Source organism: Dendrobates tinctorius, unplaced genomic scaffold (genome assembly GCF_039654945.1).
Source record: "Dendrobates tinctorius isolate UK_male_01 unplaced genomic scaffold, ASM3965494v1 ptg000029l, whole genome shotgun sequence".
Classification (NCBI taxonomy): domain Eukaryota; kingdom Metazoa; phylum Chordata; class Amphibia; order Anura; family Dendrobatidae; genus Dendrobates; species Dendrobates tinctorius.
The window spans coordinates 20,173,511-20,195,346 of record NW_027361697.1 but is presented as its reverse complement, the minus strand read 5'-3'; the positions used below and the strand labels follow the sequence as shown (position 1 = coordinate 20,195,346).

The 21,836-nt window shown below is 47.7% G+C and overlaps 1 long non-coding RNA gene across 1 annotated transcript; it reads right to left on the bottom strand.

Moving 5' to 3' along the window:
• Positions 1-213: 213 nt before the first annotated feature.
• LOC141085842 (uncharacterized) lies at positions 214-10,081 on the bottom strand. Its single transcript, XR_012231424.1, has 2 exons — positions 9,643-10,081; positions 214-2,277 (listed from the first exon to the last, which is right to left on the bottom strand). It is a non-coding gene; the product is annotated as an uncharacterized lncRNA (long non-coding RNA).
• Positions 10,082-21,836: the final 11,755 nt, after the last annotated feature.

The following is a 21,836-nucleotide window of genomic DNA, read 5'->3' as shown; positions in this document are numbered from 1 at the left end:
CTTTCATACGATTTTTTGCAGCTTTATTTTGGGTGCAGATTACATATGTGCTTTACCTACAGTCAGTTTTCCTTCAGCATTCCCCCTGTCTATGGGTCAAAAACCCCTGCAAAAATGCAGAGATTGACATCCCATAGGATTTATAAAGCACTGCAGTTCTCAAATTGTCAGAGGGAAAAAAAAAAAAAAATATATATATAAACCACGCACGTGTTGAGATTACTAAAACATGATGCTTTAATTTGCATTATAAAAAAAACACAAGTGAACATGCCTTATAACATTTTAATACCTAAAAACAAAAAGGACAACTCTGAAGTAACAGTTATAATAGAACGTAGTATTTCACTGTTCTGAGGTTTCCTGAGATCATTGACACTTTATAGTTCCCTTAGTGTTCTGTAGCTTGTATGAGTGGAGGTCACTGGTTCTCCCTTTTTGCCTGTTGATCAGTAATATGGTAGACAAATATGAATGGGAACTAAAGAAGGGGCAGCATAAAGAGCATTCAAGTGAGGAGCACGAAACAAGCACATCCCATAGAGAATGAGAAACGTCAAAAAACCACATGATTATGTCCAACACCTCTGGAATAGCTGCTAGCCAAATACTCGTTTGGTGGGTATTACTCCTGACTACACACACCAACTTCTAAAGTGTTTGTAATGGAAGCGCAGAATAAGCTGCTCGTCTTTGGTGCACCCTAGGCGTGACCAACAGTTTAGCCTCTATTTGTATATTGGGGTCCTTCCCCTGCTTCTGTTTGACAGCATGCGCTTCCCAGAGCAAGCGCTGTCTGACTGCTGCCAGCCTGCTTGTTTTTTACCTCCCTGTCTCCCATCTTCTGATGCCGCTCGCTACACAAATCTACAATTTTGGGTGTAGTGTGGCGTTAGAAGAAGGAGACAGGGAGGATAATGCACTCGGCCACTTCCAGTCAGAAGCGGAGAAAGGGTCCCAATATGCAAATAAGGAGGTGTAACTGGGCACCAAACTCTTGGTCACACCAAGGGTGTGGGAAAACTCATTTGCATATGAATTAAAGTTAAATTCTCAAGCACTAAACCAAGAACCAATACAGGGCTAGTATGATTGCCCCTATAACAAAGTACCCTACAATACTGTATAGGCCATTACAATTTTGGGGGTGATGGAATGTTAGATTACACTTTCATACAATTACTGACACAATAATTGAATGTATGTCAAAATCATGAGTGGAACAGAGGAAAAAAATGCTTTTTGCATTTTTCACCCACTCCTAGTTTTGGCTTATATGTACTGATTAGTGATGAGCAAAAGTGTTTGGTAACTTGTTATAGAATATTTTCTAGTCCCCGCTGCTAGACACTCCCTGCATGTGTTGTAGCTGTTGAAAAGTCGAGACATGCAGCTGCCAGGACTAGAACATAATATTTGAGCATGTCGAACACTCTGATAACACCCGAGCATGCTCGGATAACACCTTATCCCAGCACAAATACTGACCAAAATACTGCCGTGTGAACATGGCCCAAATATCAATGTGTCAAGCCATCTTCAATCGTGTTCGGCCAACAACTATTCCGTCCAGTTCCGTGATATACAGCCATGTGTTTTCAGAGGGGAGTAAGCCCCTGCCAGACACCTGTGGCAGAAGCTCATCTTCACCAAGAACAAGAAGATTGAAGTTTAACATGCCTGACCCTTCTTTTCCCAATGTCTGTTAGGGGATAGTCGAGAGGCCCAATTATGCATTACATCTCGGTGGGACCCACTGACTAGCATGGGCACCTTCCGTGGATGTGTAACATGAGAAATGGAATGATAAGTGTACATCTCAGACGCTCTAATTTCACACAGTATAAGAACGGATTCATAAAATATTGCCCGAGTTCTAACTAAAAGTAAGAATTGTGACAAAAAACACTAAGTATAAAACTACACACACTTATCCTCAAATAGGAACTTGTACACAAGTAACTCATTTCTCCTTATACAGTGGTCCCAAAAAGTGTTCTGTCTACATCCAAGTCATCACTTTCAGCGTGGTGATGAACACTCGGAAGGCTGTTACCGTTACCGTGTCCCACATTGGGAAGACAAGGAATTTCTTCAGCTTTCGCCATAAGAGAAACTAAAGAAGCCAACATAGGTCGGCTGCGACACATTCCAGCCAGAAGTTTGCTATGGTGTCGACGGCACGTCAGCTCCCGGTCCTTATTCTTTATGGAGGCCTTCAACTTCTCTATTTCTTCTTCAGATTGCGCCAACTTCACCTGGAGTTCAGCAACAGCTCTGTAAAAATGGGAACAAGCTGTATAAGTGAATGGATGTGAAATTGAGAGAATATAAACCCTTAGTGTTGAATTTTAATTAGAAATTTCCATTATTAATCCATTGCTGGTAGCGCAACACCGTTCCATGGAAGTGGATTGGCTTGCTGTAGTTCCCTGCACAGCCAGCGGTTGCGAGTGTATGCATTCAGGCTTTAGACTTATTAGGGGGTTTGTTTTAATTCCTGGAAACAAAATTACATATAAATGGCTTTTCCCCAGTCTCATTAACTTCATTCAGATGCTTCTATATCAGAACATGCTAATTTGTAGTACAGATGATGGCAGTGATCGGTCAGCACCTGTCTCCTTCTGTGGAGTGTCCTGATAAGCAGAACAGTCTCCTGCAGGAGTTTATCCTCGGAATAAGGTCTCATTCAGACATGATCCATGTTTCTTCACCAATAAGACTCGTACTTTTGATAGTTAATGGTGCTGTTCACATGTATGATTTTTTTTCCTTGAACCGGGAGGTCCATTAACCCATTTGTGACATGCACTGCACATGTCATGTCTCTCCCTTTGATGAGGGCTCCTTCACTGAGCCCACATCTTTTCTGGCACGTCAGCTGTTTTGAGCAGCTGTCATGTGCCCCCTAACAGCCACGGGTGGAATCATGATCCAACCACGGCTGAAAACCCACTAAATGCTGCCGTCATCGCGCCAGAAGCAGGACCATAATCCCGCCCGTGTCATATGACCGCAGGTTGCCAACTGATTGCCAGCAAGTGGGAAAAAAAGATAAATAAAAAAAGCCGGATTACTTACCGGTAATGCTCTTTTAATGAGTCCACGACAGCACCCACTGGAGGTATCGGATCCGCCCCATTTGGAACAGGAAACCCTACAGGAAAGATTAAAGGGGGGCGGTCCGCCTTTCCTCCTCAGTTTTGTATTTCAGAGTACCAGGAGGACCGCCAAGGATTAGGCAATGTCTTTGTATATCCAACTTTACCTATTCACCTATTCGACAGCGAGTGCTGTCGTGGACTCATTAAAAGAGCATTACCGGTAAGTAATCCGGCTTTTTACCCTTCGCCACGACAGCACCCACTGGAGAGATTCCAGAGACCATCACCTGGGTGGGACCACCGTGCTAAGGATAGTCCTGCCAAAGCTTAGGTCAGCAGTTGATGAAAGGTCAAGTCTATAGTGATTATAGAAGGTAGAAGGGGATGACCAAATTGCCGCCTTACATATGGTTTCAATTGGAACGTCTCCCCTCTCGGCCCAGGAGGTCACCATTGCTCTAGTGGAATGCGCTCTGATGCCTTCTGGAGGATTTTCATTTTTTGCGGAGTAGGCTAACCGAATGGCTTCCCTGATCCATCGGGAAATGGTGCTCTTCGTGACTCCGTACCCTTTTTTATGGCCCTGAAAAGAAACGAACAGAGCCCTACACTGCCTCCAGCTCCTAGACCTCAATATACTTTAGGACAGTTCTTCTGACGTCTAAAGTATGGAATTTCTGCTCCTCTGGAGTGGAGGGATCCTCAAAGAAGGTTGGGAGGAGTATCTCTTGAGATCTATGGTATTTTGTTGATACCTTAGGCAGGTATGAGGGGTCTGGCTTTAATAATAACCTATCTTGGTATACCTGAAAAAAGGGTGGATCTATGGACAGGGCCTGGATATCACCTACTCTTCTAGCAAATGTCAGTGCTACCAAGAGGGCCGTCTTGAACGATAAGTATTTGAGGGATATCGTGTCTATCGGTTCAAAGGGTTCCCCCGTCAGGGCGTCTAAGACCAGATTTAAGTCCCATGTGGGGATTGTAAGTATGTGGACTGGTGTTATGCGTTCGCAGGCTGCAATAAATCGTGATATCCACTTATTTCCTGCTATATTATGGCCGTACAGTGCCCCTAATGCAGACACCTGTACTTTGTGTGTTTACTGCCAGACCCAAGTCCTTTCCTCTCTGTAGAAATTCTAAAATAGGAACTATCGGGACTTCTGCTGTATGGGGTGCTATATGAAACTGTAGGAACTTCTTCCATATTCTAGTATAAATCTGGGTCGTGGACTGCTTCCTGCTCTGCAGGAGAGTAGCAATCAGCGTTTCAGAAAACCCTCTTGATCTTAGTAGCTGCCTTTCAAATTCCACGCCGTCAAGTGTAAGCTGTCCACTTGGGGGCGGAAGAAAGGGCCTTGGGAGAGTAGGTTGGGAATCGAAGGGAGGACCCAAGGATCTGTCACTGACATAATTCGTAGCCATGAGAACCACGGTCTCTTGGGCCAGAATGGTGCTATCAAGATTACTCTCGCCTTGTCCTCTCTGATCTTCCGAGTCACCTGTGGCAGGAGAATCAACGGAGGGAAGGCGTATGCCAGTTTGAATTTCCATGAGGCTTGGAGGGCATCCAGTATGTCTGGGTGATCTGACGGAGACAGGGAAGCAAATGTTTTTATCTGTCTGTTCTCCCTCGTGGCAAAGAGATCCACCTGAGGTTGTCCTCATAAGGCTACTATGTCCTTGAAGATCCGGCGGCTGAGGCCCCACTCCCCTTGCCGAAGCTTAAAAAGTCCGCCTCTTGGTTGTTCTCTCCTCTGATATGAAGTGCCGAGAGGGACAACAAATAGCTTTCGGCTAAGTTTAAGATTCTTGCCGCAGAAGACATCAGAGTCTCTGATTGTGTACCTCCCTGTCTATTTATGTAGGCCACTGTAGTGGTGTTGTCTGACAAGATCCTGGCATGTTTCTGTTGGAGCTGTGGAAGAAAATGGTGTAGAGCATAGTATACCGCTGTCAGCTCTTTTAAATTAGACGAGTATTCCCCTTCCTCTCTATTCCACCTTCCTTGACAAAAGCTATTCCCCATATGGGCTCCCCAGCCATGGGGGCTTGCATCGGTGGTTAGGATACAAGATGGTACTATGACCCATGGGACTCCGGAGGATAGATGGTCATCCTCTAGCCACCACTCTAGAGAAGCCAAGACCTCCTGAGCTAAGGTTATGTTGCTCTCGAGGTGACCACCATGTCGCCTGTCCTCTTGGAGGATCTGGTGATGAAGTGTGCGGACATGATAATGGGCCCACCGGACTGCTGGGGCACAGGAATTTAGCGACCCCAATAGCGACATCGCTTCTCTTAGAGACATGCGTGGTCTATCTATGGCTGCCTCTACTTTTCCTTTTGTGAGTGCAATCTTTACCTGAGGAAGTAGACATCTCTGGGTTGTGGATTCTAACTGGAAACCTAAAAACATCTGGAGGGATTGTGGAACGAGTCTGGACTTCTGTATATTGATGATCCAGCCTAGACCCTGCAAAGATGAGATTGCGTCAGCCACACGTTTGGTACATTGGGTGACCGAGTTCCCGATTATTAGGAAGTCGTCTAGGTAAGGTACAATTATAGAGTGTCTTTTTGGCAAAGATAGGCCATCACCTTGGTGAAGATTCTTGGCGCTGTAGAGAGACCGAAAGGCATGGCTGTATACTGAAAATGATGGATCCTGCCTTCGAACACCACTGCGACCCTTAGGTATTTTTGGTGTCTATCATGGATAGGAATATGATAGTAAGCATCCTTCAAGTCAATCCCCGCCATTACACAGTTTGGAAAGAGACGCTTTATGGTGGATCTGATTGATTCAATCTTAAACTTATAATTTTTTATAAACGTATTAAGCTTCCTTAAGTTAATAATTGTTCTAAACGTGCCATCTGGTTTAGAAATGAAAAATAAAGGAGAGTAGAAACCTCTACTTTCCTGTCCCTCTGGGACCTCCACTAAAACCCCCTTGGATAATAGGCTCTGAATTTCTTCTTCGAGGGCCTTTTGTTGAACTATGGAGTTAAGGCGGGTTATGAAAAAGAAATCATAAGGGGTTTGAAGGAATTCTATCTTCATTCCCTCTTTAATTATACCCAAGATCCATGGGCTCGAAGTTATTTGTTCCCATTTTGAATAAAAAAAATTTGAATCTACCCCCTACTGGTGGGTCTGATTTTTTAATTTTTATTTTCCCTCCGGAATGCTGAACCCTTGAACATGCTACCCTTTTGCTTTTCTTCCTTCGTGGGCCATCTATTTGACCTATCCGTTTGTCTTCTTCCAAACGGTCGTCTTTTAAAGGTTTTCCTATAGAAAGGAATAGAAGAGTCAGGGAACGCCTTCTTCCTCTCCTTTGCTTTGGTGAGTATGTAGTCTAGAGCTTTCCCGAAGAGAAACTCACCCTCGCACGGGGTTGCACAAATCTTAGATTTTGATTGTGGATGAAGAGCTGGAAGGGGGACGCGCAATGCCCGCCTGGCGTTGTTCACAAGAGCTGCCGATCTTGCTGCCAACCGCAGAGTATCCGCCGAAGCATCGGCCATAAAGGCTGCTGCCCCTCTGATCAATGGAATAGCGGCCCGTAGCTTTTCTTCTCTTGACGCCTTCTGCTCGATCTGTTGATCCAATTGGTCCAACCATACAAGCATAGATCTGGCGGTGCATGTGCTGGCTACTGCTGGTTTAAATATACCCGTAGTAGATTCCCAAGACCTTTTTAATGCTGACTCTGCCTTACGGTCTAGCGGGTCTGCCAATAATCCTGCGTCCTCTACCGGAATGGTAGATTGTTTAGAGGTAGAGGCTACAACGGCATCAACCTTTGGCACCTTGGTCCATTTTAATAGCTCGTCATCGTTAAATGGATATTTTCTTTTAGAGGCTGATGGGAGAAAACTTCTCTGATCGTGTTTTTCCCACTCTTTTTATTAGGGCCTTAACTGCCGGTATCACTGGGAACGCTCTCCTTTTCTTCTCTGCCAACCCCGCAAACATTATGTCTTGTGCGGTTTGGGCACCCCTTGGTTCCTCACACCCCATAGTGCTCCTCAGATTTGACCAGGTTATCCACACTATCCAGGGGAAAACATGACCGTCCCTCCAAGTCTGATGACGATGACGAGGATGTGAGTGAGGAATCGGAGATTAACCCCTGTTCTTCCTCTGACTCTGAGCTAAGGGTCATCTGTTTCTTGCTCCTAGTCTCTGAGGGAGTACTGGCGCGGTTGATAGCCTGTATTTCCTCCCTGATTATGGCCCGGATGTCTTTTGACGACATTGCGGACCCCTGCCTAGTCTCTCTGGTGCACTGCTTGCAGAGCTTTTTGGGGTAGGAGTCAGGGAGAGGTTCAGAACATAATGCGCATTCCTTATGCTTAGATTTTTCTTTGTCTAGAAAGGGAGACCGAGAGGAGAGGGGGGGGGTAGGAGGTCAGCTTAATAGGCAGAGTATATACTTTGCACACTCACCCAGTGAAGCCTTATTACCGGATCAGATGGCTGAGATCCCGTCCTAGGTCTTGACTCTCCCGTCTCGCTCCTGCGACCGGTGTCTGTCCTAGCGTTGCGGTCCCTGGTGGAGCTGCCCCCCACAGAGTCTCCTGCTGGAGCGTGCGCTTCCGTTGGGGACGACATGGCTCACCACCGCTCAGCTGCGGCGCTGTTTAAATAGATTGCGCGCTCTTTTTTTTTTTTCCTGTGTCCGCCCCGGAAGTCGCTCCTCCTCCCCGGGATCACCGCGCATGCGCCGTCGCGCTCTCAGCCATCCTGCCCCGGAAGTTCAACCATTACTTCCGGGGGTCAGGAGCCTCTGCGCCGGCCGGCTACCGTGCCACCGCTGGTACATGCGGCCCGCGCTTTTTATGTCACCGCCACCGCTGCTCCCTTCTTCGCGCCACTGGCGCACTTACCGCTAGCAGCGGCGGAGCCCTGGTGCCACCCGGCGCGCTCCTGGGTGAGACCGGGCGGCCCACCCCGGACCCGGTCATCACCCTCCATACACCAGACGAGGGGGGAAGCCATCTAACGGAGTCTCCCCCGACGCTGCCTCCGGACCGCAGCCCCTGCCGTTCACATGGAGACTGCACAGGCGGCGTGCATGGCCCAGGTATGTTTCCTGAAGGATCGTGGCTCCGTTTGGAACAGGAAACCAAAACTGAGGAGGAAAGGCGGACCGCCCCCCTTTTATCTTTCCTGTAGGGTTTCCTGTTCCAAATGGGGTGGATCCGATACCTCCAGTGGGTGCTGTCGTGGCGAAGGGTAAAAAACGACATTTTGTATCACTGTGTTCAGAATCGCCTGATCAAAATATAAAAAGAATCAAATTGGTAAAAGTAGGGAAATAAAAACGAACAAAAAAAAAAAAAAAGTCAAAACACCAGAACTAAGTTTTTTTTGGTCGCCTCAACATTGCATTAAAATAAAGGGCGATAAAAAGATTGTATCTGCACCAAGATGTTATTAAAAACCTTCACCCAACATCACGAAAAATGGAGACGCTACGGGTATCAGAAAATTATGAATCCCCCCAGTATACAAACTATGGGTTTTTCCTCACCATTTATACAAACAACTAATACATGTTTTTCATCTACAAACTCAATGACCTGGAGAACCATAATGGCAGGTCAGTTTTAGCATTAGGTGAAGATGTTAAAACAAAATAAAAAAAAGCTTTTTGCAATTTCACAGCACTTGAATCCCACACACACACGTAAATGATATGTTTAAGCCAATAGGGTCGTTCGATAGTACAAATCAGCCTGCAAAAAACAAGTAGTCACATGGCCATACTGACAGAAAAAAAAAAAAATATATATATATATATATATATATATATATATATATATATATATATATATATATACACATATACACACACACACACACACACACACATACACACATTTTGTTAAACCCCTTCATGCCACAGCCCTTAGATCAAACTTGGCAATGCAAGGCTAGGAGGGGGGACATTTTCATTTTTTCTAAATGCACACAAAAAAAATAAAATAAAACTAATGAGGCTAGGACCAAACCGATCAAATTAATTGGTGCGATTTTCTCGCACATAGAATATATTGGCATCCGAATAACCATTTATTGAGACACAGGTGCTCAGATGACCCCTTCACTGCCAGCATCTGTACTCCAAATGTATGTTCTCATATTAATGCCGTCAAAGGCAGCTGATGCATTTTACACAGCAAAAGAGTAGTGCAAAAACAGGTGTTGACTGTAAATCAGTAAGAAAATGTCAAAACACTGCAAACAATGTATTTCAATTTTTTTGTTCAAAAATTCAGGAAGGAAAATAGAGCTGATACTCGGCATATGTGCACATGGACATTAAAATGACAAAAAACAACACGTTATACTTCTAATATGCTGTTGTCTTTACATGAGATAAATATAAGAGTTTGTTTTCGTAGTTGTGGAGTATCAGTACTGTTCAGGTCATTTTGCCCCAACAACCGTATCTGCGATCCATATCCAATGCTAGTGTATATTGGCCTTGTGGGAAAAAGAAAGAAAGATAGCTCACCATGCACCAACTAGGCCACGTAGATAGCAGGCGACTCCCGCGCCCATCCGCTATGCAGAGGAACACCTCACATCTAATGTGCACTCATCTGAGTTTAATCCAAGGTTTCCATATAGAAGTTGCAACAAAACCAGTTTTATTGTGCCTCAGCTGATTACACGGTTATCAAAAGACATCTGCTCATCCTTCTTGATAAGACGCTCGGCTTGCTCTTGTATCGTGCCCTCCTGCTCCTCCAGCTGCTTGTACAGCGCGGTCAGGTGGACATTAGCCTCGCTATCCTGACTAGCGGTTGGAGAAGACATGGTGGACCGCGAGCTTCTTAGGTCAGATCTGTGAAGAGCGGATGATCTCCTAGAAGGATCAAGGTGACGAAGCCTGTGCTGCAATTGTGAGGAGCCTCTGGACTGAGAAGGGGTCACACAATTATGGCTGGTGGACAGACCAATTATTTGTCAATGGAGAGAGTGCAAGCTCTGCAGCCCAGTGTGGATGGCAGTGCTGGTGATGTGTCCGCACCATACAGCAGGTTCACCATCCACAGGTGAAGGTGGCAACTAATCTGTCAATTACCCTGAAAGCCTCAATTATAAGAGCAACAAAATAAGCAGAAAATAAGTAACTTTCAGCAGCTGTGGCTCCAGGAAGCTTCTGTGCCTGAAGGGGATTGGATGAACACTAGGGGGCAGCCGTGGGGCGCTTATTGGCCCAGCTGAGCCTCCATGGGATGATAGACTGGATTTTGACTCAATGGTGCCCGAGCCGCACTATAGAGCCCCGTGCACACCTCGCTGGGTTCCCCGCACACTGCAGCGTTTAGGTGAATGGCTGCCGTGAAGGGAAGACGAATTAAGGCCTCATTCAGATGGTGACATTTCTTGCATGTGGAAAAAAAAACCTGACTTATTTTTATGGGTGTTCTGGATCAGCTTTTCATCAGAGTTTGGTCAGTGTCTGTTTTTACCATTAGAATTTCATCGTTTTTTCTTTTCTCGCATGCAAACACCCCAAAAATGATGAAGATTGCTTCAGCTTTACCAAGCAAACAATCAAGACTGCACACTGATGGCATCCGAGTGCTGTCCAATGTTTTCACGGATCCATAGACTTGGCGAGTTTGATCCATGACTCAGATCAAAAACGGATAGACAATCTAGGAGAAAAAATCGCAAAGTGATGGGATCTGACTCTGAAATTAGATGGATGCGAGAAAAAAAATCAGGAGTCCTGTGGAGCGATAGTGCGGCGTCAGATACATTGCAGTCCTGTAACATCGGAAACTGTAACTGGTCCTGTATGATTAATATTCGCTGAGTAATAAAACGGATTGTGTACGACAGAGCAGGGGAGAATGACAGCCGGCTTCAGCACAAGCTGCCGGGGAACAGCGCTTACTGTAGCGCTTCTTCCCCGGCGCCAATGCGTGTCACATGGAGGACATTAATGTGTGTTCTCCGTGTGTGGGATGTTTTGTCGTCCGTGCTGATGGCAAAAAACAGACATGTCAGCTTGTTTTGCCCACGAACACGGTCCATGGAAACACACTGACATGTGCACAGACCCATTCATTTGAATGAGTCTACGTGAGTACGTGTCTCCGATACATCGTGTGATAACTGTCACCACACGTACTGGAGACACGGAACTTTTAGAATGGAAATGAGTAATGGTCAGTGTACAGGGACGGAGAGGAGGTAAACTGTGTCCATTTATTTTACTCATTCATGTAGCGCCATTAATTCCACAGCACTTTACCTCATCATTACACATCACTGTCCCCATTGGTGCTCACAATCTACATTCCTTGATGTTAATGAAAAAACTGGATTACCACTGTGAACAGGTGACTTCTCCACAAATGAATCCACTAAAAACTGTTTTATTCCCTTGAGTGCCATTTAATAATTTGTCTAGTTCATTACATATTTTTACTACAAGTCAGAATAAAAAATAAATATGAAATAAAGTAATATTGCACCTTGTTGACAAACACATGTAGACATGAGTATTTTGCCCTTTTATTTTCCCATGGGCTTGTGCAAAAATTATATTAACCCCTTTGCTCCAGAGCCCATTATCGGTTTTGCGTTTTCGTTTTTCGCTCCCCTTCTTTCCAGAGCCATACATTTTTTATTTTTCAGTCCATATGGCCGTGTTGTACTTTTGAACTACGCCATTTGTTTTACCATAAAGTGTACTCAAAAAAACGGGAAAAAAAATTCTAAGTGCGGTGAAATTGCGAAAAAAAGTGCAATCCCACACTTTGTTTTTTTTCTTAACCATGTTCACTAAATGCTAAAACTGGCCTGCCATTATGATTCTCCAGGTCATTACAAGTTCACAGATACCAAACATGTCTAGGTTCTTTTTTTTTTTAACTTAAGTGGTGAAAAAAAAAAATTCAAAACTTTATTAAAAACTGCTCCATATTCTGATACTCATAGCCTCTCCATTTTTTGTGATCTCGGGTTGGGCGAGGGCTTACTTTTTGCATGCTGAACTGATTTTTAATGATACAATTTTGGTGCAGATACGATCTTTTAATCGTTGGTTTTGCATTTTAACGCAATGTTGAGGCGACCAAAAAAAAATGTAATTCTCGTGTTTAATTTTTTTCCCGCTATGCCGTTCGTTTAGCGATCAGGTTAATCTTTTTTTGCTAGATCTAGCGATTCTGAAAGCGGCGATACCAAATATGCTTGTTTGATTTTTTTATTGTTTTACTCTGAATGGGGCAAAAGGGGGGTGATTTGAGCTACTGTATTTTATTTCGTATTTTTACAACTTTTTTTTACAATTGGCATGCTTCAATAGTCTCCATGGGAGGCTAGAAGTTGCCACAACTTGATTGGCTATGCTACATAGAGGCGATGCTCAGATCACCTCTATGTAGCAGAATAACTTAGTTACTTACCGATAACGGTGTTTCTCGGAACCCATGACAGCACCACAGAGAGAGGGGATCCGCCCTTCAGGAACAGGAACCTACAGATAAAAAAGGCGGCACCTCTCCTCCACTCCCAGTTGGTTACAGAGCATCAGAGGGTCTCCAGGTTAGTTAAACAACAGAAATATATACATAACATTATAATATTGCTTATTATCAAGAAGCACCATGCCTAAACGAAAACACTCTACAAATAGTAAAGCGTGCTCACCGCACACATGAAGGGAGGGAATGAGCGGGTGCTGTCATGGGTTCCAAGAAACACCGTTATCGGTAAGTAACTAAGTTATTCTTTCTCACCCATTACAGCACCACGGAGAGAATTACAGAGACTGGTAGCTTAGGGAGGGACCACAGCCTAAAGAATCCTTCTCCCGAAGGTCAGGTCAGACGTAGAGGCTAGATCTAATCGATAGTGTCTGAAAAAGGTTGACTGTGATGACCAGGTGACAGTCTTACAGATCTGTTCTATCGATACCTCAGATCTCTCAGCCCATGAGTTCGCCATTGCTCTTGTGGAATAGGCTCTCAACCCTTCTGGGATGGTATTCCCGCTGGATGAATAGGCCAGGGCAATCGCATCCCTTATCCACCTTGCCAGGGTACTCTTAGATGCTTTGAGTCCCTTCTTGGTTCCCTGGAAACAACAAAGAGAGAGCCTTCCTTCCTACATCCTTTGGTGGCCTCTATGTACTGAACTAGGCACCTTTTCACATCTAGGTCGTGAAATATCTCCTCTGACGTATTCCTAGGATTTGGGCAGAAGGAAGGAAGGACTACCTCTTGAGACCTATGAAAATGTGATGCCACTTTAGGTAGAGTCATATTAAAACCTGACCCGGTCTATCTTCTAGAATTTTTGTAAATGGTGGCACTGCTGATAGAGCTTGAATATCGCTCACGCTACGAGCCGATGTTAGCACCACCAGAAGAACAGTTTTTAATGACAAGATTCTTAGGGGTGCTGACTGAATAGGTTCAAACGGGGAACCTGTTAGTGTGGATAGTGCAAGATTCTGGTCCCACGATGGTAACTATTGGCCTAGACCTGGTTGCAGCCATAATAAAACATGCTACCCAAGGGTTGCCTGCCACATCATGGTTATAAAGGGCACCTAAAGCCGCTACTTGTACCTTTAATGTATTAACCGCCAGCCCCTGCTCTACGCCTCTCTGTAGAAATTCAAGAATTTTATCATTCTGGACCCCATCCTGGACTCTCACCCTGGAGGTGGACAGAAATTTTTTCCAAGTTCTCCCATAGGCTCTTGTCGTAACCAGTTTCCTACTCTTTTGTAGTGTAGTAATTAGGTTCTCTGAGAACCCTCTTTCCCTCAGCAGTGCCCATTCAAATTTCATGCTGTTAAATGGAGGTTCACTGCCTGAGATAGTAGGTCCGGGAGATCCGGTAGAATCCAAGGGTCAGTTACCGAGAGCATTCTCAGCCAGGAGAACCAAGTTCTTTTGGGCCAAAAAGGGGCTATTAATATCATTCTTGTTCCGTCAACGCTGACTTTCATTATGACTGCCGCAATGAGAATGATCGGGGAAAAGGCATATGTCAGGCTCTGTGTGTTAGGCGTCGGGTTCCGGGCGCTGCACAGTGGGAATCCCGAGCCTTGACATCGACAGTCTCCCATTCCCCTCCGGCTGCAGTGGAGCCTGCTCAGCAGACTCCACGATCCCGGCGTTCTGCCCACACCAGCATTGTGGGTTCAGTTGCTGCTGCCACCTCTGGTCCAGTTATGGCAATGCAGCCTGGCCAGCAGCAAAAGACTCCAGAGTTAAAAGTCCTTCCTTCGGTCCACTGAGCATGCTCATGAGACGATCTCCCATTGGGGATCAGGAGTCACATGCTCAGGTCCTTCTCCAGTTCTTATTGGTCCACCTGGAGGATCAGGAAGGTCCCGGCTATAAAAGGTTTGCATGGCCGCCCCGCCATGCGCTATGATAGACTGAGGCTATAGTACTTAGTGTATGTGTGATGATGGATGAATGAGCCTGGTGACTGACGCATTATAATTCCCCCTCCTTGGATATTACGCATGAGTTAGGTTTAGGAATTAGAATCAGCACAGCAGCTCTGACACTGCATAGCGACGCAGTGTTCCTCATCGTTTTCCTTTAGCACCTTGGGCATCGGCCAGTACAGGCCTCCTGGACCACTGCTGCCGAAGCGTCCGCCTAAACGCCGTGCACCTTAGGGGAGCTTTCCAGCTCAGATGATAGGCTGGTTAGTGGCGTCCGTGAGGGTGGACATTGCACCCGTACTAAGTGGTGGTTCACACTACCGTGATCTGTGACGTCAACAGGTTGCGGTTGTTCGCCGGCTGGTACCTGCTTCGTGAAGCAACGGGCTTCGTGCCTGCTAACACCAGGTCAGTGGTTATCCACCGGTGTCCGGCTTTCTTTTACAAGCCACTCTCTCATTCTCCAGCTGCAGTTAGTCACCTCTGCACGGTGGGCCCGGGCTGCGAACGCACCTCATATAGTGTATCATCTTTACTTATTTGGTGCGTTCCGCCAGCCCGTAACATTATCATAGCGCCAGGGCCTGGCTAACAATGACGGACGAGCAGCACCTGCAGCGATATGTCCAGCAGCTGGAGGGCAGGTTGTCCGCTATTGAGTGCTCAGCCTCAGTTGCGGACGTCACTGTGGGAGCGTGCTTCTGAGTGCTGCTCAGTTCCTGACCTCCCTAAAGCAGGTCTTCTTGGGGCCGCAGGTCACACATGACACCTCTCTCCAGTTGTTGGCACTAACACAGGGATCCCTCTCGGTCAGCCATTATGCCTTCCGCTTCCGGACACTGGCTTCCGAGCTGGAATGGCCTGATAAAGCACTCGTTCCTGTGTTCTGGAGAGGTTTGGCGGAGCACGTAAAAGATGCTCTAGCCACCAGGGAGGTTCCCGTTAGTCTGGAGGAGCTGATTACCGTTTCCACCCGCATAGATCTCCATTTAACGGAGCGCCGGTTGGAGCGTTCTCAGTCCAGACCGAGGGTTAGGTTGGCTCCCGCCTTCTCTAAACCCCTTGAACCCCCCGCTCTGGGAGTCATGCCCCCGGAGGCCATGGAGGAGTCTCGCACCGGCTCCAAGTCGCCCTCGGTGCGAATCTCAGCACGCTGTTTCCAGTATCGACAACCTGGTCACCTGGCTAACAGGTGCCCTCAGCAGTCGGTAAACGATCGCGTCTAGGGTAGTCGGAGGAGGCCTACTAGACACTGGAACGTTCTTCTCCAAACTGTCCTTCCGAGGGACGTTAGAGAGCGGTGTGTTATGAATAGGTCACCGAGGAGGAAAAAAGCATCACACGCTAAGTCTCAGAAAACCAGAGAGGTTAGTAACTATGCAGACTGCAGAGCCCTGATCTTAACACACAACTAGAAGCAGTCGTGGAGCGTTCCTACGGTGGTCCTGGATGCCTCGTCACAACCAGAGAGCTAAATAAGCCTAAAGTAAGAAAAGAGGAAAACTAGCTCCTCAGAGCAGACTCCAAAGGAAAGACAGCCCCCCACATGTATTGTCGGTGAAGCAAAATGAAAACACAAACAAAGGCAGAAAAATAGGCTGAGCAAACGATGGGGCCAAACTAACTTGAAAGGAAAGATACTGTCTGCAATCTGCCAAAAAACCCTACCAAAAATAATGTCCAACGCTTCTGATAACAAAATTAACCCTGAAGTCACTAGACTTCTCCCACTATATCAGCACTCTGGAATATTCTGAGACAGAACAAAAAGAGGCCAATCTAATAAAGGACAAAAAGGCAAATTGGCAAATAAGATAAATAAGAGTGGAAATTCAGCACAGCCCAGCCGGGCTGGCTGACCACACAAAAACTGAGTTAACCAACATGAGCAAGTGTGAACATTAGCAAAAAACAAACTTAACTTGAGATGACTGGAGCAGAGCTGAAGTCCAAGACCTGAGAAACAGACTGAATCACCAGCAACAGGATAGAGCATTGGCTGTCTTACATCCAGTCTGATACTCCAGAGATCCAATCGCTATCCTCCTCGTCAGGTGGCAGACCATTACCAATTAAATTACCCTCACTACCTCCTGTCACTACCAGAGGGAGAACGGAAGGAGAACTCTGGGGCAGAGGGAAACTTTATGTCCTTGGCCTTCGCCCAACAGCACCCAGTTCCTTTGGTGCCACTTCCTCACCCTGTGACCATCAGGGTGGTCAACGGTTTGACCTTACCGTCCCAAATTACACTCCAGACAGCACCCCTTGGGCTCTCAATCTCGCCGTCTCACCACGAGACGTTGTCTCTGCTCATTATGCCTGAGGACATCGACCAGGTTCTCCTAGGAGTTCCCTGGCTTCGTTGCCATTCTCCTCATATAGAGTGGTCCTCTGAGAGAATACTGGGTTAGAGCAATTCCTGTGAGGGTAGATGCATGAGGGACTGCGTTCAGGTAGCCACCACCGAGGTGCCCGTGGATCTCTCCGCACTCCCAGGACACTATCAGCAGTACACGGATGTGTTTTCTAAAAAATCTGCAGAGATTCTTCCGCCCCATCGCCCCTACGACTGTCTTATAGGCCTTTTGCCAGGCGCGGAGCCTCCTCGAAGGCCGCGTATATCCTCTGTCTCTCCCGGAGACGGAGGCCATGTCACAATACATCCGGGAGAACCTGGCAAGAGGGTTTATTAGGAAGTCGGTATCACCAGCGGCGGCAGGGTTCTTCTTCGTACAGAAGAGTGGAGAGCTGCGCCCTTGCATTGATTACAGAGGTCTCAATGCCATAACCGTCAAAAACAAGTATCGTCTTCCCCTGATCTCTGAGCTGTTTGACAGGTTGCGAGGGGCCCAGATCTTCACTAAGCTAGATCTACGGGGGGCTTACAACTTGATCCGCATACGTGAAGGGAACGAGTGAAAGACAGCCTTTAATACCAGGGATGGCCACTATGAGTATCTGGTCATGCCCTTAGGCCTCTGTAACGCACCAGCTGTCTTCCAGGACTTCGTGAATGAAGTCTTTCGCGACATGTTCTCCACCTCGGTGGTGGTCTATCTGGATGACATCCTCACCTTCTCTCCAGATTTGGCCTCCCACCGGAGAGATGTGTGGCGCCCCCCAGGAGTATGGTCGCCAGAGTGGCTTTGCCTTCCTCCAGGGGAGGGTAATGCCAGGCTTGGAGACAATGATGGGTCTCTCTCGCAGTCAATCTATGCATGCAACACAGTTCCACTCCACGCCAGCAGGGGAAACTCTGAACCGGGATTAAGGGGAGGAGTGCTCTCTGAGGGCCAGGAGGAAGGGGTGGTTAGTTAGTTAGTCTGCGGAGGGTGAAGTGTGGAGACGTGTGGAAGGAGCGCTGAGATAGAGCAGACAGGACGAGCTCATCTCTGGAGAGAGCGCATGAACTGAAGCCTGGTCTCCACGGTTGTACGGATACTAATGGTCCTGCAACAGACACCAGAGGAGTAGGAGGCTGTAAATGCCCTACTCCCATCTAAGACTTGAGGGCACACCAGCAGCTTGGATAGTGAGCCGAGACTCAGGAGAGAGGAGTCCCCGAGATAGGCTACAGCTGTCTGCCGTGCAAGTGAGGTTCTTGAGAACATCTGTCCGGAGGAACTCCAGTGTAACTCAGTACTGGGAGTACTTCACTCGAATAAGCGCTTTTAAGGAGACTGCACAACCCATCTGCTGAGAGAGAATCTCTGAGTTGCTTCCAGGCTAGCCTGCTCCAATACCATCTGTAATCAGGACCCTGGACTGCAGTTACCAAGTAAAGGTACAGAAATTGCACCCCGCTGTGTCTTGTCTGCTTCCTACCTTTCCGGCACCGCTACATCCCCGTGGCCAACCACATCTACACTGCCCTGGGACTATAGCTTCACCTGTGGGAAGCGTTTACATCTTTGCTGCACCATACCATCAGTCCCAGCTGATCTGCATGCAGCGTCGGCTTAACACCTCCCTGGCCGAGCACCACAGGTGGCGTCACTAACTATTCATCTAACTACATTCCACCATTCACATCTTTCTATTACTTGGGCGCCCAGGGCAACGGTCCGGGTCACCGCTGCTGTGACACATCCCACTGATACCGGCCCGGTACCGAGTACCCCACAGCCCTGGGAGGGCGACCCAGACGTCTGCAAAGTCTTTGACCGTTTGCGGGCGAATTCTCTCTTCGCCAAGTTGGAGAAGTGTCAATTTGAGCAGGAGTCTTTGCCGTTCTTGGGCTGTATCATCTCGGCCCAGGGGTTGGCTATGGATCCTGCCAAATTCCAGGCAGTAATGGACTGGCAGGAGCTCCACTCTCTTAAAGCGATGCAGTGTTTTTTGGGGTTTGTTAATTACTACCGCCAGTTCATTCCCCATTTCTCCACACTGGTGGCTCCTTTGGTCGCCCTCACCAAAAAGGGAGCCAATCCTAAGGTTTGGTCAGAACAGGTCTCCGCGGCTTTCTCGTCTCTTAAGACCCATTTTGCTGGCGGTCCTATCCTCCATTGTCCCGATGTGGATAAACCCTTTATCCTAGAGGTAGATGCCTCGTCCATCGGTGCAGGAGCAGTCCTTTTCCAGAAGGATGCTCAAGGTCGGAAGCATCCCTGCTTCTTTTTCTCCAAGACCTTCTCACCGGCGGACAGAAACTATTCCATCGGGGATAGGGAGCTGCTAGCAATGAAGTTGGCCTTTTCCGAGTGGAGACATCTCCTGGAGGGAGCCCGATTTCCCTTTCAGGTGTACACCGATCATAAAAACCTGGTGTACTTACAAACGGCTCAGCGGTTGAACTCTCGCCAAGCCAGGTGGTCGCTTTTCTTCTCCCGCTTCCGCTTCACCCTGCACTATCTGTCCGGTGAGAAGAACGTCTGGGCTGATGCTCTCTCTCGCTCGGTGGTGTCAGCTGAGGACGAGGAGGCTGAGCCTTGGCTAATCGTCCCCTCTAAGAGTCTGAGGACCGTGGCCGCGGTCGCTCGAGTTAGTGCCATCGGGCAAGACCTTTGTTCCTCCCCGCCTGCGGCCAGAGGTTCTCGCGTAGGCTCACGTGTTCAGGGTGGGTGGTCACTTTGGTACTAGGCGGACCACGGAACTCCTGGCAAGGACTTATTGGTGGCCGCACATAGCTCGGGACACGAGAGAATACATTCAGGCATGCGTCTCCTGTGCTCGGAACAGGTCCTCTAGACAAAGGCCGGCTGGGTTACTGTACCTCTTGCTGGTGGCAGACAGACCCTGGGAGATGGTCGGCATGGATTTTTTGGCGGCCTGCCCAAATCCAGTGGCAGCACAGTCATCTGGGTGGTCACCGATCATTTTTCTAAAATGGTGCATCTGGTGCCACTCGCGCGGCTGCCTTCTGCCCGTGGTCTCGCCGCGCTGTTCATAAAGCACATATTTCATTTGCACAGTATGCCGGACAAGATAGTTAGTGACCAGGGTCCCCAATTTGCATCTCGGTTTTGGAGGGAGCTCTGCAGTCTGCTCAGCATTGAGCTAAATTTGTCCTCTGCCTATCACCCCGGGACGAACGGGTTGGTTGAGAGAGCTAAGCAAACTCTGGCCGCATACCTGCAACATTTTGTCTCGGCCAGGCAGGATGACTGGGCATCCTTACTACCGTGGGCAGAATTTGCTCTGAACAACGCGGTAGCTGACTCCACTGGTCAGACCCCGTTCTTCCTTAATTACGGCCAGCATCCGCGCGTCCCCGTCCCGATGTCAGTGTCTTCCACTGATTCCAGGGTGGCAGACTGGGCAGTGGAGGCTCGCGACATTTGGGATCGCACTCAGGATGCCATCCGAGCCTCTAAGGAGAGAATGAGGGCGTCCGCCGACACGCATCGGCGTCCCGCTCCAACTTTTGCCCCTGGTGACTTGGTACGGCTCTCTGCCCGAAATATCAGGCTGCGGGCCAAGTCCACCAAGTTTGCGCCGTGATACATTGGTCCCTTCAAGGTCCTGGAGCAGGTCAACCCTGTGGTCTATCGTCTGGCTCTTCCTCCCCACTTGGCCATTTCTGACACCTTTCACATGTCCCTCCTTAAGCCTGCTCACTTGTCCCGGTTTTCCGAGTCATCTGCTGGGACATCTGACCTGTCTTTCGACGAGTTCGAGGTCAATGCCATCGTGGGATGCAGGGTGGTGCATGGCAAAAAATTTTGTTTGGTGGACTGGAAGGGTCATGGTCCTGAGGCTCAGACCTGGGAGCCAGTGAAGAATATCCATGCCCCGCTCCTTATTGTCATAAGTTGAGGATCCAAGAAAAGCACTTCTGAGCATCCGCGCTGCTTTAGTGATAAGAATTCTTCAGAAATCCATATAAATCTTTCAAGTTCTTTATTATATGTACTACAGAAACTACGCGTTTCGAGGTGACAAACCGCACCTCTTCTTCAGGTTACAGTACAGTAACAAGTCTGTACTGTAACCTGAAGAAGAGGTGCGGTTTGTCACCTCGAAACGCGTAGTTTCTGTAGTACATATAATAAAGAACTTGAAAGATTTATATGGATTTCTGAAGAATTCTTATCACTAAAGCAGCGCGGATGCTCAGAAGTGCTTTTCTTGGATCCTCAACTTATTATATCTAGTGGACGCTGTCCACCTGCACGAGCTCTGCAGCAGCTATATGACTGCAACAAACGTTGAGAGTGGTTGTGTCTGAAAACAACCCATAAAGGGTGAGTACTCCAAAGTACTTTTATATTTTAATTGATTTATACCAGGTGAAGCCCTATGTCTGCGCCCCCGCCCTTGTTTTCTCCGCTCCTTATTGTGGCATTTGAGCGCAGCGAGGCTAAGGGGCAGTGGGAGGGGGGGTAATGTTAGGCGTCGGGTTACGGGCGCTGCACAGCAGGAATCCCGAGCCTTGCCATCGACAATCTCCCATTCCCCTCCGGCCGCAGTGGAGCCTGCTAAGCAGACTCCACGATTCCAGCGTTCTGCCCACACCAGCAATGTGGTTTTGGTTGCTGCTGCTACCTCTGGTCCAGTTATGGCAATGCAGCCTGGCCAGCAGCAAAAGACTCCAGAGTCTAAGTCCTTCCTTTGGTCCACTGAGCATGCTCATGAGACGATCTCCCATTGGGGATCGGGAGTCACATGCTCAGGTCCTTCTCCAGTTCTGATTGGTCCATCTGGATGATCAGGAAGGTCCCGAAAGGGCACGGCTATAAAAGGTTCACATGGCCGCCCCGCCATGCGCTATAATAGACTCTGAGGCTATAGTACTTAGTGTATGTGTGATGATGGATGAATGAGCCTGGTGACTG